Source organism: Kogia breviceps, chromosome 10, assembly GCF_026419965.1.
Source record: "Kogia breviceps isolate mKogBre1 chromosome 10, mKogBre1 haplotype 1, whole genome shotgun sequence".
Taxonomy (NCBI): Eukaryota; Metazoa; Chordata; class Mammalia; order Artiodactyla; family Physeteridae; genus Kogia; species Kogia breviceps.
This window is the reverse complement of record NC_081319.1, coordinates 6,199,026-6,217,944: the sequence shown is the minus strand read 5'-3', so window position 1 is coordinate 6,217,944 and position 18,919 is coordinate 6,199,026. Positions and strand designations below refer to the sequence as shown.

Genomic DNA, 18,919 nt, shown 5'->3' with positions numbered 1-18,919 from the left:
AGAGGGCCCAGATGAAATCACCCCACAGATAAATGGTGTTAGGAGAATTTAGTCTGGGCTGAGAAGAGCTTCCTGAAGGAGGTGATGTTCGAGCCGAGATTGGAAGCACGAGCAGGTATTAACCAGACAGAGGGATGCACCAGGTGATCCAAGCAGACGGAACAGCACTTAACAGAGCCCTTGAGACAAGAAGGAGCTTAGAGTCTTCCAAGGACTAAGAGGTGTGTGTGTGGCGAGGGCGTGATGTAAGGTGCCGCTCAGTGAGTCGTTGAAGAGGTAGGCGGGGATCAGCTCCAGACAACGTCGTGGGCCTTGAGTGCATAGAGAGGACACAGAGAAAGAGAACCCACTGTGTACCAGGCTGTCATAGGTGTGATCTCATCTGCTCCCCCAAGCCACCCATCCCATCTCCACATGGGAGAACTGAGGCTCAGAGAGGGCAGGTGACTGCGGGTCACTCCGCTAGTCAGAGGCAGAGCCAGCCTTCCCTGATCCACAGCCTGGGCCCCCCTCAGCTCCCCATCTCAGGCCTGGACCCACCAGCAGCCAGCCCTCCCCCCCAGTACCTCAACCCTCCTTTTCCAGGTGTGAGATTTCCTGTAGGGAGAGCCCAGCCGGGCTCTGCTCGGCCCCAGCTTTTGGCTTCTGGTCTGTCTCTGTGGCATCCTTGCTTGGAATAAGAGAAAGAAACTTGGGGTCTGGTAGTTGTATTCCATTAAGCCTAAATAAGATGCAAATTTGTACAGTTAATGAAGAAGGTAATTTGGAGGCAATTTCGCCCGTGACACAAGACTCTCCTGTCGGTGCCTCTCTGCTTGGTCGGTAGGTCTGAGGATAGGGGAAGTGTATGCTCTGCCACCCACCAAGCTGCCTCTGGCAGGGCTCCAGGCGTAAATTTTTCCTGCCGGAGCCAGAAAACCCACCTCAGGAAGAACACATTGTGCAGAAACTGTTCGGATCACGTGACCCCGATGTAGGGAGCACAAAGTTCCGGGCTCCTGCCACCTTCCTCCCCTCTGGGCTCCGTGAACCCCACCTGCAGTCTCTGCCCTGTCCTGGCCTCTTGATGTGGGCAAGGAGGGGTTGAAGCAGTTCCCTGGAACCAGACCACCTGGGTCCAAATCCCAGCTCTACCACTCATTGGCTGTGTGTCTTTGGGCAAGTTTCTTAACCTCTCTGGGCTTCAGTTTCCTCTTCCATGAAATAAGACACTGATAGCATCACCTGATAAGGCTGCTGTGAAGATGAAATGAGGTAGTGCATGGAAAGCACTTGGCAAGCACCTGGCCCATGAATGTTGGATGTTTTCATTAGCTCTGCCAGTTCCCCAGATTCCGTATGGGTAGTTCTACCCACAAAGCCTAGGCTAATAGAGTTCTTATTGTTGCTGTCAGAGGCCCACTGTCTTACAGTTAGACTTTCTTCAGGTCCTGGATGCCCCGTCCTTGTGGTCCATCTGGCTGTGAAGCTGGGGTACACCCAATACCTGCCCTTTCGCATGGATGGCCACCCGTTGGTTGGCTGGTTTCCCATTTTAGATGTCAGAATTGGCCTGCTAACCTGCACTTACCTCTGGCACCCGACCCCACTCCCTCCCACCACCACCTCTGTGGCCCCTCTACCTGTGGCCAGATGTATAAATAAATTATTCAACTGACATCATCATTATTAGAGCTGATATTTTTGGAGTGTTCCCTGTGTCGAGCTCTTTACCTTTAATTATGTTATTAAATCCTCACCACAACTTACAGATGTAGAAACTGAGGCTCAGCGAGTGACTTGCCCAAGGTCACACAGCTGGTACAGGGTAGAACTGGAGCTCAGACCATGTCTGTCTGACTCCTCACCTCATTTGTAAGCCCTCTAGTCAGGCTGCTCTTCAGTTCCCAAGTGCCTGCTGTGTGCCAGGCCCTGTGCCCTGCGCCTGGGGCCGAGAGAGACAGCTGTCTTTATCCTCACGGGGCACAAAGACTTGAAGGAGGGGACAGACAATGACAGAGCAGGGTGGAAGTGTGGTGGTGGAGGGAACTCAGGGGAGTGGCGTGTGCGGGCGCGTGGAGAGGCCCTTCGTCTTCCTGGGGAGGAGTCAAGAAAGGAAGGAATCTCAGAGGCGGGAACACTTGGCCTGAGAGTTGAAGAAGGGTGGAAGTCTCTGGAGGTTTGCAGTGGGAAGGGCGTGACTGGAGGAAGCAGTGGCGTTGAGGTGTGAGGTGCTGGGGTGCGCTGAAGTTTAGGGGCCCGGGAGTGCCAGTGGGCAGCCAGCAGCGGTGGGAGGGAGAGGCAGGAGAGGTAGGTAGCGGCCAGGTCATGCTGAGAGTCAAAGGCCTGGCCAAGTCAGAACTGACTAGAGGTCGGGAGTGGTGGCCTGGAGTCTGAGCTTCTCCAGCTACCTGCTGTGTGACCTTGGACAAGACCCTTTACCTCTCTGAGTCTTGGTTTCTTCATCTATAAAATGGAGGAGGAATCATCAAAGGCCTCTCTCCTAGGGTAGTTGTGAGGAGATGCACAAAAACAGAGCACAGTCTCTACGGAGTGAACCGTGAATCAGCACAAACTGCTTCCTCTTGCTGGCCAGGGCGAGGGGGTGGAGGGAGTGCGTCAGGAGCCCCTGCGTGAGAGCCGGGTGCTCTGAAGAGAAATCAAGCAGGCTAAGAGGTTAGATATGACACGAGAGAGGGCTTGGGGAGAATTATTTAGACCAGACGGACAAGGAAGGTGGCATCTGAGCAGAGATGTGAACGGGGTGGAGTGCATCATGGGAAGGTTTTAATTAGCAGTTTTGCGCCCAAAGCAGGCAGCTAACAGGGCCCTCAAACCAGCGTTGTCAAGTCGTAAGGAAAGGGTGCAGCCAGGCGCTATATGCGGGCTCCTACTCTGGTGAATTGCAACCGTCGATGCCAAGCTCTTTTATTTCCAGCTATTATGGGAGTACCTATTGTCAATATGTAAATTTGACAAATTGAGAAATGAAACAGTATTTCATAATCACAAGTAGGCCTTTTTTGGTTATCTTTCCCGATCACGGCTAGGTCTGGCACCCTCTCCAGTTATGGCTGCATCCAGGGCAGCTGTAAACCGCAGGGCTTGGGCTTTCCCGGGTAGGACCAGAGAGCAAACCCTGGGCAGCTCAAGTTAGGATGATACATGCAGAGGATTTAGACGAACACTGACAGAGACTCTGGGATTTCAAGATTCTCTTCTGTTCTCATTTGCCCGGAAGGCTTCACAGCCCTACCTGGAGTCTAAGTGTGCTTCTCATGGTCTGAGAAAGGACTGGGGGCCGCTTTGTCCTGTGGGCTTAGATGCAGAAAGTTTGGGCTCTTGGCCAGTCTCTGTTGTTTGGGTCAGTGTTTCTTAGACCACCGATAACAGAATTATCTGGGACTCCTTATTAAAAATGCAGCTTCCAGGCCTTGTCCCCGACCTCCTGAGTGCAGGTCCCTGGAATCTGCGTTTAACAAGCTCCCCAGTGGTTCTCACGCACGGCAAAGTTGGGGGACGGTGGACAGGTCAGGGCACCCAGCAGAAGAATATTTGTAATTGGGACCGTCCTGGGGCTGCCAGGGCATACGCTTGCTGTCCTGCCGGCAGGTGGCACTTCCCAGCCAGGTTGGTGGTGGGGTGGGGCGGGGGGCGGGAGGCTGGCCACATCCCATGGTATGTATTTTATGTGTTTTTGCCTCAGAGAGAACTGCGGCAGGAATAAAGGCAGGAATTTCAGAAGTTTGTGTCTGTCAGGCTGTGAGGCAGTGCGTGTGAGAAGGCTCTGCCATACTTCAAAGGAGAAGAAAAAAAGAACTTGATATATATATTCTGGAGGCAAACGTGTCACTTTCAGATGGATTCTTTCCAGCCTGGGCACAATTTTTATTTCTCTCTGGTGAGTCACTCTAGAAGTTGCCTTTTTCTCGCCGTCTCTTATGAACAAAGGACACATTTCAGGGAGAGGCTGAAACCTCCCAGGGAGAGGACTGGGAAATTTACCCTTCACCAAGTCCAGTTAGAGGATCCAGTGAGGCCATCACAGAGCCCCACCCAGTCCTGTGCTGTGGAGGAGCCACAGAGACTCCTGACAACCGAGGGGTGGTCGTGCTCCCCTTAACAACCAGCCATCCTTTCTAGCTCACATCTTGCCCTCTCTTGTCTTGTTTTCGGACTGTCTGGCTGCCATCCTGCTGGTTTTAATGAGAAAACATTCCCAAGTACCTTCTGACATTCATTCATGCATCCATCAGTTGTGTAGCATAGTAACTAGAGCACGGGTTCTGGGAGCCATCCTCCAGTGGCTTTCCATCTCACTCAAAGTCAGAGCTAAAGTCCCTCCCACATCTGCAAGGCCTGTGATCTAATCCTTGTCACCTCTCTAACTTCATCTCCCTCTCACTCAGCCCTAGCCATACTAACTTCCTTGCTGTTTATTGAACACGTCAAAGATGTGTCCACCCCAGGACCTTTGCACAGGCTGTTTCCTCCTCCTGTGATGCTCTTTACCCCAGATCTCTGCAAGACTCACTCCCTCACTTCCTTTAGGTCTCTGCTTAGAAGTCACCACATTACCCTGACCATCCTAAACAAAATAGCACTCACCCCAAACATCACTAACCCCTTGTTTTCCTCACAGCATTTCTCAACACTTCACATAGTATTTATTTACTTGTGTTGTTGGTTTTTTATTTTTTATTTTTTTATGATCTGTCTCTCCCCGTCAGAATGATAGCTCCTTGTGGATGGGAACTCTGACTTGGTTACTCCTGTTTTCCCAACATCTGGAGTATGTCAAGTGCATTTTAAGCCCTTAATAAGTCATGATCGGTTGATTGAATGAATGAATGCTTGGCTCTCTTCCTTACTAGCTGTGTGACCTGGAGCTCCTTAGCATCTCTGAGCCTCAGTTTCCAAGTCTATAAAATGAGCAAGGTTATGGGGGTTTGCACTGTAAATGAGACAGTGCATAAGTACTTAGCATGGAGACCAGCACACTCAGCGTCCTCAGTAAATGATGACTGACCTTAGGCTATTCTTACTTAGACCAGCAGAGTAAGACAGAATGTGCTAAAGAAAATGAAAGAGATTTGCCAAAGGGCTGTTGTGTTGAGAGGTGGCAGCGGTTCCGCCCAGATGGCTGGAATCAAGAAAGGCTTCTCGGCGGGGGCGGCATGGGAGCCGGGCCTCTGGGTGGGACAGGCTCTCAGCAGGTCATCCTCGGTTTGCGGAACACTAGCACAGGAATAAGGAGCAGTGTGAGTGAAGAGGCAAAAGGGAGCGTGGTCAGGCATGCTTCTTGAGCTTCAGGGACTGCAAAACACGGGGGCGGGGGGGAAGCAGAATGGGGTGGAAGCATTTTCTTTTTTTCTCCCTGGGAGAAGAGAAACCAGCGAGTGCAACAATAGAACGAAGAGTAAGTCTGATTTTCGGTCTCCTTTTTAGGGCAGAGGGCTTTGCAGTCAGTAAGCAATCCCTGGGCATCATTTTGTTGGCTCTCCACAACTCCTTCTCCAAGGAGGACGGATTTATTAGGTGTTTGTATTTCTTCTCTGGAGGTCACCTGCAAATAACCCTGAATGGAGTATCACATCCCTAAAGGTTACGGTGGAATTTCTAGGCACGGTGGTATCCTTCTGTCTCGTAGACTAGGAAGAAATTCAAAGCACAGGTGTAAGGGGAAACCAAGAAGGAAGGTGTGAGGCAGAAGGACTAAATGGTTAACTTAAGAAAACAGGAGGACTAGCATTTTTCATTCATTCATTCAATGAACACTGAGCACTTAAATGCACGAGACAGTATATTCAGGCCAAGGGCCCAGTGGCCAAGACTTCAGACGCTTTGTATATGTTTAATTTTCTACCTGATTGAAAAAGAAGTTTCTGTAACTTTAGGGAAGTTGGGGAGGCAGCACAGGTTTCATCTCTAATGTCAACTCCAGTTGATTTATTATGGCTGCCCAGAGAGGGTTTCTGAGACAGCAGTGTGGACTCGGCAGAAAGGAATCTGGTGATTGATTAGTAATGTCTGCCATGGGTCTAAGCGGGAGAATAGTAGGTCAAATACCACTCATTTGCAGGAACGAGATGTATATACACCTATAAGATGCTGACCTGAGGGTTTGCAACAGAAGAAAATAATTTCTTGAGTCTGCACAGTTGGTGAGCGTGATGTGGCTGATAACTCACCATGGAGAGCTGTGGGCATTCAGGATAACAAAGGGGGAGGAATTGATGCCCCAGGATGGTAACTCAGAAAGGTAGGTCCCCTCAAAGGGGTGGTGTCCCCAGACTTTTACAGTTGTCTCATCCATCTCTCAGTGGACACTCGCTTAATGCATCTTCCCCAAGCATTAAACTTTGTTCTCATAGAAGCATTCTTTTTGCACTCATATTTCACCGTCCTGTGTCATATGTAATTTGCTAATTGGTATACAGTAAATGCAATCAGAACACACAAATTTGGAAACAGAGCTATCTCTTAGTTTTTGTACAACACAATGGTTGGGAACTGAAGGTGTAAAACTAGAGGTGTTGGGTCACCATGTTTACTTGGGGGTGGAGGGTGGCGAATTTTGGTTAATCTAGTGAATCAATTAAGTGGAGGTTAGTGAAGAGAGCTTCTCCTGTAAACAAATAGTTGTCTTTAAAAAAAAAGAATTCACTCTTCATATTCTGTTTTGTAACCATTTTTTTCCCCTTAAACAAAGAGTAGAGGCATCTTTTTATGCCATCAAATACTCTCCCACAACAGTATTATAGATGGCGACCTGGGATTTAGTGGTAGGGATCTACCATTCAGTTGATCCCTTTTTGCTGGACCTTTATGTAGTCTCCAGTTTGGGACTGTTACAGGGAACGTTGCCTTTCAGTTCGTCCAGTGGGTAGTGGAGAGCTATGAACAGTGCGGGTGGTGAGGAGCAGAGATGGACGGTAAAAGGGACTGGAAGATGGGAATGTAAAATGGTGCAGCCTCTGTGGAAAACAGAATGGCAGTTCCTCAAAAAATTACACATAGAATCACCATATGACCAGCAACTCCACTTCTGGGTATTTGTCTGAAAGGATTGAAAGCAGTGTCTTGAAGACATACTTGTACACCTGTGTTCATAGCAACATTATTCACGATGGCAAAAGGGTGAAAGCAACCCAGTGTCCAGTGACAGATGAATGGATAAACAAAGTGTGGTCTATACAAACAGTGGAATATTATTCAGCCTTCAAACGGAGGGAAATTCTGACACATGAGATAACATGGATGAACCTTGAGGACATTGTGTGAAGTGAAATAAGCCAGTCAGAAAGGACAAATAGTGCATACGATTTTACTTATCTGAGGTTCCTAGAACAGTCAAATGCCTAGAGACAGAAAGTAGAAGGGTGGTTGCCAGAGGCTGGGGGTGGGGGGTGGGGAGCTGTCATTTAATGGGGACAGAGTTTCAGTTTTGCAAGATGAAAAGAGTTCTGGAGATTGGTTGTGGAACAGTATGAATATACTTAACACTACTGAACTTTGCACTTAGAAATGGTTAAGATGGTAAATTCTATGTTATGTGTATTTTACCACAATTTAGAAAAAGGTTTTTTAAAGGAAACATGTGAGTAGATGTAGACATTAAGTATCCACAGCTGCTAAGATTATCCAAAAATGAGGCAAGCAGACATTGTGTACCACCTAAAGAAGCACCTGAGTCTGATCCAGTCTCTGGAACCAGCTGCCAGTTTGCAGAGGGACAGAGGAGCCATTAAACTGGACGCTGGGTGTGCATTTGGCAACGTCAGACTGGGAGGTGCTGCAAACTCCCAGGCTCTTCCAGTGAACACATGAAAGGAAATGAAAAGGGTAGATGAGGAACCCATAAATTAAAAGAGACCCAAGAGACAGATCACAGTTTTCAGATGGACCAGAATGTAGTGTCCAGAGATGCACATTTGGGTAATAAAACAATTTTTTTAAAAAAAGACATAGGAAGTGATTCCTTAAAAGTCAGGATAGTGGTTACCACGTGGGCTGTGAGTGGGATGGGACATGTGCACTGGGCTTCCAGGGATGGGGGCGAAGTGCTGTTTCTTTTCTGAGTGGTGTTTGCCTTATGATAATCCACTAATTCATACTGTAGATGTGTGGTTTTCTGTGTTTATGTTGTATTTTACAACAACAACAATCAGAAAAAAAAAAAAACACCCTTTTTAAAAGTAAGGGAGGACAGGGGCATCCCTGGTGGCGCAGTGGCTAAGAATTCGCCTGCCAGTGCAGGGGACACGGGTTCAAGCCCTGGTCCGGGAAGATCCCGCATGCCACGGAGCAACTAAGCCCATGCACCACAGCTACTGAGCCCGCGCTCTAGAGCCCGCGAGCCACAACTACTGAGCCTGCGTGCCACAACACTGAAGCCCGTGCGCCTAGAGCCTGTGCTCTGCAACAAGAGAAACCACTGCAATTAAACGCCCACGCACCACAGCGAAGAGTATAGCCCCTGCTCACTGCAACTAGAGAAAGCCCGCGCGCAGCAATGAAGACCCAACGCAACCAAAAAAAAAAAAGAATAAATCTTTTAAAAAAAAAAAAAAAAAAAGGAAAGGAGATTTTGGATACTGACAGAGAGAAGAGTCACACTGATCCAGATAAAACCTAGGTTCTGCCTCCTGTCAGCTCCGTGACCTGTGGGGAGTTACTTAAGCTCACAGTGTCCTCATCTGGAAAAGAAGTTATAATAGTACTTAGCTCCTAGCATTGTGCTGGCCTTTTAATATGACAGTGCATGCAGTCCCCTAGCACCATGCCTGGTCCAGAGTTAGTGCTGTGAACGTGAGTTGTTATGCTCCTGGAAATAAGCCCCAAATGCCATTCTCCTCTCCACTCTGACCTGCTGTGTCATCCTGGTAAAGTTGCTTCTCTGTGGTTGGATGCCTCCTTTCCCCGATAATCCCCGTCGTGTGTAAGACTGCTAACCGAGGTTGTAGGTTGCTTGCTGGGACCCGTGGAGCTCAAGGCTGAGCCTGCCCAAGCTTGCGTTTCCTCCAACAAAGCCTCGGTCATCCCAGGAAGCAGCAGGCGAGGAGAGGTGTGGAATTGTCGGCGCTTCCCATGTCACCGGCAGGTGAAAACGCACCCCCAGACACAGGACCGAGACAGTAAATTGCTTTCTGTCGTTCTCCGCAGGGAGAATCATGCTGTTTTTAACTTCAGTAGGCTTGGGCTGTCTCCCATAAGCATCGGTTGCCCTCTACTGCCTTTATCGGGCTGGGCGAACACGAAGAACAGCCGAGTGGAGGGCAGTGACAGCAACCTCGGGGCGGGGTTACCTGCGCGTCGGAGCCGCGTTGGGCAGAATCCTGCTTCCCCGGCGACGTGAAAGGGACGGCCAGTCCTTGGTCGCTTAACGGAGCGAATGGGGGAAATCAAGTCACACGGAGAGCCTGGAGTCGCCACTCCCTGAAGTATCTGGACAGAGGAATACGTTTGCAAGAAAATTTAATTTTACGTCTAACAGTTCAGTCCAGGTACTGGCAGCTACTAGACACCTCCACTCACCCTACCCTGGATTCCCAGGAAGATTCCCTCTAAAGATCGCTTGCAAGTGGCAAATCCTTTCATGCTAGGAAACCCTGAGGCTGCCTCCACTCCATCTCGAATGCTGCAAGGAGCCGCCTGCTTTCTTGTTTATTTATTTACTTACTTATTTATTAATTCTTGTGGTAAAATAGACAGAGCGTAAAATTTACTATTTTCACCAGTTTTGAAGTGTCCAGTTCAGTGGCATTAGGTGCGTTCACATTGCTGTACAACTGTCACCACCATTCATCTCTAGAAACTTTCTCCTCCTGCACAACTGAAACTCTGTCCCCGTTAAACACCGACTCCCCGCTCCCCCGCCTCCAGCCCCCGGCACCCACCATTCTACTTTCTGTCTGTATGAATTTGACTCTTCTAGGTATGAACAGAATCGTAGTGTTTGTCTTTTTGTGACTGGCTATGTCACTTAGCATAATGTCCTCAAAGTTCATCCATGTCGTAGCAGGTGTCGTGTCACAATTCCATTCCTTTTTCAGGCTGAATAATATTCCATTGTATGGATACCCACGTTTTGTTTATCCATTTATCCGTTGATGGATACTTGCATCGGTTCCACCCGTTGGCTATTGTGACGGATGCTGCTATGAACATGGGTATGTAAGTTTTTCCTTAAAATTGTTCATCAATCCTTTATTCCGGTTATTGGGTAGTTGTTGTGATTCTGTGGAGTACGAACAGGTACTCATAGTTCGCTAACACGTCTCTAACACTTAGACCCTGGGCTTAGGACCTGGAGAAATAGCAAAGCAGCAGGAGGCAGGGGCCAGGTGGGGGTGAGGGACAAAGGAACCAGAGCACGGGGTACATTCCCATCTGGAACTTCCCTGGATTGGGAGGTTTCTCTTGACAGCCATTTATGAAAACTGTGATTATTTTCCTTTTCATGATGTCCGTGATTGTTTCTGTAAGAAGCTAAGTGGTTTACATGTGATTACAAATCCCAGGTGTTGTGTGGAATTTTAACTAAAATACCAAAATCTAAGGCTCTTTGCCTGTCACTTATCCCTTTGTTCAACTTCCTCCGAGTTCACGGCACTATTTAAGTTGCTTATAACCTGTGGAGGTTTTAGCGAGTTCTAGAAAACAAGGAGAGGGAAAAATTGGTGGAGAAAAAGCAGGATTGAAGCAGATGCGCGCTTAGGAAAAAGACCGCAGACTGACAGGAAGCAGCGGTGGTCCAGGTTGCCGGCTGCCCGAGCGCTGTGTGTGGCAGGCCGACTTACATGCGGTCGAGGGGGAGCAAGTGGCCCCTGTGTCCAGGGTGGTTTCAAGGCCCTGGGAAGCATCCACCCTCCACCCTGAAACAACCCTCTCTCCTTCTCCCAGTCAAGCTGCCTCGCCTTCCACCCTTCGAGCAGTAATAGTTGTTCAGATGCGTCAGAAAGAATTTTCCCTTTTCGGAGCTACTCTCTTAAAATGCAGATGCTCCATAAAGAGCAAACTGAATTTTCAAGCAATAAGGACTTTCTGGGTTCACCTCGCTTGGTGGTTATCAAACTGTGCTCTGAGGGGCTTCTGGGGAATTGAGGGCAAAGAGAAAGGGAGAGCCCGTGGCAGATGGGGCTGCGGGTCCACCGCTTCCTCACTCCAACCGGAGCCGTCTGCTTTTATGTGTGTGGCGGACACTTTTACCAGCACCAGTAGTGGCACTCCCAAGGAAGGGGGTTGGGGGACGGGAGTTTGACAGCCTCTGATCTGGCGCAAACTCCTTGTCTGACGGAGGAGACGCAGAGAAGTTGAGAGAAGGGTTCAAAGTCTCACAGCAAATTCACTCAACAGATTCTCACCGAGCACGTGCCATGGGCCAAATACATAGTAGACAAAGATGTGCGCACACATCCCGTGCCATGAAGAGCGGGCTCTTCTGTGCAGGGTGACTCCGCAGCAGCCCTCCCCACCCACGACACGCGGCCCTCACGCCCCACAGGAGTGACACCGTCTCCCCTGGACACGCCAGAGGGAACAGACGTGCCTTCTCTTTAGTGTATTGTCATCCCCCTCCTCCCGTACTGTTTCATGTGCTGTGTGTACCTACTGTGTGCCAGGCTGTGCCAACACGGGAGGGCCCGGGCTGATCCAGACATGGCTCTGCTTCTGAGTAACTTCCCACTTCAAGAGATAAAAGCTCTACTTAACTGACCACATTACAGAGTCAGCACTAAACGTCCTAAGGAGGCACTGATACCTTTGCAGCCTTGGTGTTTGGCTGGGGGAGAGAAGAGACCTGTGTAGCCAGGGGAGGTGGCATTGGAGCTGGGCCTATCTTATCTTCCCAAGTTTTAGGTTGGGAATTCGGAGGTCAGAGTCAGGCAGCCCAGCAGGGCCATATAATAGTGTGGGCTTGGGCAAGGGATGGGGACAGAGTCTCGGCTGAAAACTGTGGGTGATAATAATAGTTCCGACCTCAGGGGGTGCTGTGAGGATTCAATGAGATGATGCTTGTGCAACTCAGCCTCAGTAAACGTGGCTCTTGTTTCTAGGCTGCAGAGATCAGGTGACGGTGGGAGAGAAGCAGTGCAGACAGAGGCACCGCCCAGGCGCGGCGCAGAGAGGGGAGAGCGGGCGGTGTGGGACAGGGTGCTCCACCCACTCTCGCTGAGAGCAAAGCACGTGCGCGGGAAATGGCTGGGAAGAGTGGATCCAGGCAACAGAGGGGCCCCTCTGACCCCAAACTGAGGACCTGGCTCCCCTGAAGTCATTTATTAGCTCTAATAGTTGTCTTGGAGATGCCTTAGCATTTTCTGTGTGCAAGATTGTGTTATCTGCAAATAGAGACAGTTTTACATCTTCCTTCAAGTTTAAATGCCTTTATTTTGTCTCCATACCTTGTTTCTGCATTGCTTTTAACTCCTTTTGTTTTTGACTAGGTGAGAACCAGGTGTGGCTTTAGAGTCAGGCATCCCTAGCAGGAAGAACAGCATTTGCAAAGGTATAGGGGATGAAAGAGCCAGGCCTATTCAGGGAAAGTGGAGTGTCAAAAGATGAGGGTTTCCCTGGTGGCACAGTGGTTGAGAATCCATCTGCCGATGCAGGGGATACGGGTTCGTGCCCCGGTCTGGGAAGATCCCACATGCCACGGAGCAGCTGGGCCCGTGAGCCATGGCCGCTGCGCCTGCGCATCCGGAGTCTGTGCTCCGCAACGGGAGAGGCCACAAGAGTGAGAGGCCCGTGTACCACCAAAAAAAAAAAAAGATGAGGCTACCCAGTAAGTTGGGTCCAGTCACTGCCTGGCCCTCTGCCTCAGTTTCCAGAGTAGGATCTGTTTCTGAATGTTTGTCTCTTGGGCTTTTGTTGTGCTTATTGCAGGAATGAATAAACAAGAGAAGAGGCACTGCGACAGCTAAGTGGATTTATGGTGCCCTTGCACAGGTCAGAGAGATTGGAGAGTGGGTAAGAATTGAGCAGAGCCAATGCAAGGTCAAGTTTTTTGCTGGGGGGAAGGGAGATTTGAGGGCAAGCAGCTGACACAGGAAGTGGCACTATTGCGTGACAGATGGGAGAAGAGCTTCTTTAGAATTTTTTTTTTTTTGCCTCTTTGAGAGTCTTCAGTAAAAGTTTAAGTTATTTTCCATCTTTCTTTTTTTTTTTTTTCCCCCTGGATGTTGGACTGAAGTTTCTTCTGAATGTAATACCATGGTTGGACTGGACACAAGGCAGCCCAGTTTTATTTGGGTTACACTTGAATGATACCTCGGGGGCTTACCCTATGTATCCTGTTACATCCTGACAGCAGTGGCAAGGCACTAAAATAGTTTCAAAGAGGAGGAAGAAGTGGTTGAACTAGTGGTTTTAGAAAGATTATCTGGCTTTTGTGTGTAGAATGGGCTGAAGGGGCCAAGACCAGGATCGGGATGGCCAGTTGGGAAGCTGTTAGGACGGTCGAGAGGAGGAGATATGTGTTATCAAAGTCTGCACCACAGAAGGTAGCACTAATGGTCATTACCTCCACCCTTCAGTTATCTGCGGTGCAAAATCTTAAAGCAGTGAGGGGGCAGCAGCTGGGAAGGAAAGTGCCTTTACCTTGGGGTAATTAAGATCTTAATCATATCCTAAGGCCCTGGATTGTCAGAAAGAAATTTATTTGAGCAGCACAGGACTTTGGTCTGACCCTTGAGACTTGCCTTTGTCTTCTGCAGGGTTTGAAGAAGTCTAGAGAGAAACACTTTTTTTTTTTTTTTTTTTTTTGGTCTCTTGACTCACACACACCCTCCAGGAACTCTCTCTCTCTGGGAGTGAAGAATAGAGTCTGTGCCTCCATTTGCTGAAGGAAACAGCCCAAAGTAAGGTTTGCTGTCAGTCACTAGGGGGGTGATGGCTGTGGACTGGCCAGTTAATCAGGAAGACAGAAAGTTCGTGGATGGGCTAGGACCCAGGCTCAGCATTCCCTAAAGCACTTTGGAATGAGGGGGAGAAGTGGGCGTCTTAGTCATGTTTGCATCTCCAGCAGCTTGGCCTTGTGTAACACCTGGTACCGCATTATTGCTTAATTAATACTTCCTGAATATATTAATGAGTTAGCATCACATGAAACCCTGCAAACGGCGTGTTGAGTCAGGACTCTTATGTGCTAAAGGCAGGATTCCTCCAGTTACTCATTCATCATTTACTGAGCTCCCCCTACCACTCTGCTTTGGGTTAGGACATTGGTTCGAAATCTTGGCTGCGCCTGGAGAGTTGTTGAAAATCCTAAGACCCACACCACACTCCAGACCAATGAAATCAGAATCGTGTCCAAGGGTGGGACCTAGGCATTCGTATTTTTTTTAACATCTTTATTGGAGTATGATTGCTTTAAAATGGTGTGTTAGTTTCTGCTTTACAACAAAGTGAATCAGTTATACATATACATATGTTCCCATATCTCCTCCCTCTTGCATCTCCCTCCCTCCCTCCCTATCCCACCCCTCTAGGCGGTCACAAAGCCCCGAGCTGATCTCCCTGTGCCATGCGGCTGCTTCCCACCAGCTATCCACCCTACGTTTGGTAGTGTATATATGTCCATGCCGCTCTCTCACTTGGTCCCAGCTTACCCTTCCCCCTCCTCGTATCCTCAAGGCCATGCTCTAGTAGGTCTGTGTTTTATTCCCGTCCTACCCCTAGGCTCTTCATGACCTTTTTTTTTCTTAGATTCCATATATATGTGTTAGCATACGGTATTTGTTTTTCTCTTTCCGATCCCCATGTGATTCCAATGTGTAGCCAAGGTTGAAAACCACTGGGCTAAGTGCTGAATTATAAGTGAATATCATATTGCCTCTGCCCTTGTAAGGATCAGTCTAATGAAGGAGACCTGATTTCATTCATTCATTCATTTATTCATTCAGTAGAGAACAGAGATAAATGTCTTGATAGAGATAAGGAAACAGTACTGTGGGATCCCAGAGGAAGGAATGCTTAGAGGTGGCTAAATGATATGGGAAAGCTTCAGAGGAAGGAACTTTTAAGATGGGTTTTGTACAATAAATAGAAGTTCATCAATAACTCCCTTCCTCCCTCTCTGTGTCCCTCCCTCCCTCCATCCTTCCTCCCTTCCTTTCTCTTGTCTTCCCATCTTCTTTATCAACCTTTCCACAACCCCCCCTCCCTTTTCATCCTTCTCACCTACTTTGTTCCAGGCAGGCTCTGAAGTCGGCCCAGAAGGAGACAATAGTAAACAAAGATGTGGTCCCAAGTCTCAAGGCACATTCTCTTCCAGGAGGAGGGAGTAACATGTACAGAGCCCAAAGGCTGAAAGAACCTGAGTGTTTGGGGATAGTGAACTCATTTTTACTGGAGTTGAGTGGGTCAGACACGAAGGAAATGCCATGCCAGCAGCCTGAAGAGTTTGAACTTTTCCTTAGAGGCATTTAGGAGCAAAACAATTGTATGATGAGATTTAAAACAGTATTTACTGCATTTTAGGTGGTACTTTATGACTCTAAATGGTACTCAGATGTGGCATTAATTAACATTGACTCACATGGGCTTGCAGTCCCTCTGATTACATCCAGGAGAGTCTCCATTTGGTGCTGGTAGGTCTTTAACACCTATCTTACACCTGCTCATCTTTTTGTTTTTTTTTTTTAAACAAAGCAGAGCCTTCCTCGAAATGTCTGGCTAGAATTCAGTCACACTGTTTTTTGCCACTCTGTTTATTCTTATGGAAGGTTTCTATAGATGACAAAAAACAGATGATTAGTTTTTCATATACAGTAAAATGAATTTAAGCTTAAAAAAAGGTGGATCCATTAGAAAATATACAAAAGAAATGATGATATAAGAGACACATAGATCCAGTGAAGATTATAATGGGGGTAGGTAAATAACTGAAGGAGAGAGCAGATTCATCAGTTTTTCTTTTTATGGTTCATGCTTTTGGTGTCAGATCTAAGAACTCTTTGCCTTGGCCTGGACCCTGAAGATTTTCTCTAATGTGTTTTTCTAAAAGTTTTATGGTTTTATGATTTACCTTTATGTCTGTGAACCATTTTGAGTACATTTTTTTAATGAAGTATGAGATTTCAGTTTTTTTCCTATGGATGTCCAATTGCTCCAGCACCGTTTGTTGAAAATACCCTTTCCTCAGTTAAATTGATTTTGCATCTTTGTCAAAAATCTCTTGGGCATATATGTGTGCGTCTGTTTCTTGGTTCTCTATTCTGTTCCTTTATTCTCCACTGATACCACAGTCTTGATTACTGTAGCTATATAATAAGTCGTGAAATCACACAGCCTGATCTCTTCCATTTTATTTTTCTTGTTTAAGACTATTTTAGCTATTTCTAGTTCCTTTGCCTTTCCATATAGATTTTAGAATAGTCTTGTCCTTCTCTGTAAGACACCTTGCTGAGATCTGGATAGAAATTGCATTAAATCTGTACATCAGTTTGAGGAGAACTGACTTATTTACTATGCTTACTTATTTACTGTGAATCTTCTAAGCTGTGGACATGTGTATCTCTCCATTTATTTAGATCTTTTATTTCTTTCCTTAGCGTTTTGTAGTTTTCAGCATAAAAGTCCTGTACAGGTTCTTCATATGAGAATGTATTGACTTTCCTTTATTCCTTAAGGATATTTTCATTGAGTGTAAGATTCTGGGTTGACAGTTCTTTTCTTTCAGCATCTGAGAAGCATTGTGTCACTTCCGGCCCATCTCCATATTTTCTGAGGAGAAATCTGCTGTCATTCTTATGGTAAGATGTTTTTTCACTGGCAGCTTTCTTTCTTTGTCTTTAATTTTCAGAAGTTTAATTATTACGTGTTTTGGTGTGGGTGGTTTTTTTTGGGGGGGGTGGGCGGTTATCCTGTTTGAGGTTCATTTACCTTCTTGATTCTGTAGGTTTATGTCTCTTGTCAAATTTAGGAAGTTTTTAGCCATTATGTCTTCAAGTATCTTTTCATCCCCACCCTCCTTTTCATCACCTTCCAAGACTATGATTACAGGAATGTTAGCTCTTTTGTTACTGTGCCACAGGTCCCTGGGACTATGGGTTTTTTGTTTTTTTTTTCAGTCTCTTTTTCTTCTGATGTTCAGATTGGGTAATTTCTATTGTTCTGTCTTCTAGTTCATTGATTCTTTCCTCAGCTTTCTCCATCCTGATGTTGAAACCTTCCATTGAGGGTTTTTTTTTTTTTTTTTCAGTTATTAGATTTTTCAGTTCAAAAATTTCCATGTGGTTCTTCTTTTTATCTTCTGTTTCTTTGCTGGGACTTGTTACTTTTTCATTTGTTTCAAACATGTTCCCATTTGGACATTGAGTATTTTTATGTTGATTACTTTAAAATATTTGTCAGATAATCCGAACATCTCTGTCATCACTGGCTCATTACTTCCAGGTGGGAATAGAAGTCCAGGTTCCCCACTTGGCTTCTGTGACAGTTGAAGGGGGAGGGGGTCTTCATTACTGCTAAGTGGGGTGGGTGGGGAGGAGTTCTGGCTCCCCGCCAGGCCCCCAGGGATAACTCCCTGGCTGGGAGGGGTTGATGTGCCTCCACTTGCACTGTGGAGGTGGATGCAAGGCTTGTCTCCACCTGATGGGGATGAAAGTCCCTACTAGGGATTGTAGGGACACCACCCCAGTGGGGGGGGGGTCACCTTGTCATAGCCTGACAAGGATAGAAATATTGGCTCCCCACTCAGCCTTTGCTGGCGAGGATGGGAACAGGGATCTAGTGTTTTCTGTGGTGTTTGGCTGCAGTAGAGCAGTTATTATCTAGAAGTTTTCTTTTTTCCTGGCCTGCACCTTTCCTGTGTTTTTGTGTAGACACAGCAGGCTTTTATTGTGGCTCTTTTTTTGGTCTGTGCCCTTTGGTGTTTTGAGTTGCCAACTTCTTTAGCTCAAAGTCTCAGATATATTTGGCCAAATGAAAACCCAGGGGACTGATTGCTGTGTCATTCTTTGGGTCCTGGATTCCAAAGAAGTCCAAAGAATAACTAGTGTGCCTTTGCCTCTCCATTTTTCAGAGTCATCGTATGTTTATTTTAAATATGATGTCCAGGGTTTTCTAATTGTACTTAGCAGAAGAATAGGGGAAAAGTATCTGTACCCCGTCTTCCTTGAAGCAGATGTCTTAGTATGTTTTAAAAGCTTCCCAGGATCTTGGTATGTTTTAAAAGCTCTCCAGGCCAAGGTTGAGAACCACTGGTATAGGCTGTAAGCTCCATTAGGACAGGGATTGTGTTTATCCTTCACCTGTCATAACATTTGTACCTGATCCCTTGATACGTAGAGACTTTTGGGGCAGACGGATAGATGGATGGAAGGAAGGGAGAATGGGTGGGTAGGTAGGTGGATGGATGGATGAGCGAATGAATGAATGGCAGAATGGAACCAGCAGCCAGACTGTTTCACACACACACACACCTGTGCCCCAGTATATACCTGTCACTGCCAAGTCTGGCCCTTGAACCAGTGGGAGGGCTTGACCAGCTGGTGGCGCTGAAGAGCCCTGGTGTGGGGTTGGGGTGGCCTCTGCACAGCCAGGCACCCGGTCACCTGAGTGAAGGAGGAAGAGACGTTAAAGAAAGTCCTGATCACCTGGGAGCTCTCGCTTGGGAACACTGCATCTGCCTCTCCTTTCTCTTCTGCTAGCTCTTTTATTTACTTCAGTGTCGTAAATTTTTTTTCTTAAGAGGAGGACAGTCTGGATAACTTTGGTCTTTGAAAAGCCTTTCTCGCAGCTTAATCTCCAGGGATTTGGAACAGAAAGAAAACATTTTTCATGTCCTGAAATGATACGTGTGCATGTGCTGGGCCTGGTACCGTGTTTGCTGCGTCCTTGACTAATGTCAGCACGGATGTTCATATTTCTAGCTCCATGAAATCATTATTTAAAGCATTTATTCACTTTCCTCTCTTTCTCACTGTAGTGAAAAGGA

The 18,919-nt window shown here is 47.2% G+C and overlaps 2 protein-coding genes across 14 annotated transcripts in view; both read left to right on the top strand.

The window, feature by feature from the left end:
- Positions 1-18,919, top strand: part of ATG7 (autophagy related 7) — a 319,810-nt gene that overhangs the window by 39,303 nt on the left and 261,588 nt on the right. The window lies entirely within an intron of this gene.
- Positions 1-18,919, top strand: part of HRH1 (histamine receptor H1) — a 74,043-nt gene that overhangs the window by 39,321 nt on the left and 15,803 nt on the right. For 3 of the 13 annotated variants that reach the window (XM_059076105.2, XM_067043425.1, XM_067043430.1), the window contains one exon: positions 16,661-16,733. The exons of 2 other annotated variants lie outside the window; for them this stretch is intronic. The gene's annotated coding sequence lies outside the window, so the exon portion shown is untranslated. Of the gene's footprint in view, positions 1-5,234; positions 5,399-9,156; positions 9,486-9,762; positions 9,917-9,945; positions 10,152-16,660; positions 16,734-18,919 lie in introns of those variants that run through there. 8 more of the 13 variants (XM_067043426.1, XM_067043427.1, XM_067043428.1 and 5 more) reach the window with 8 other exon arrangements.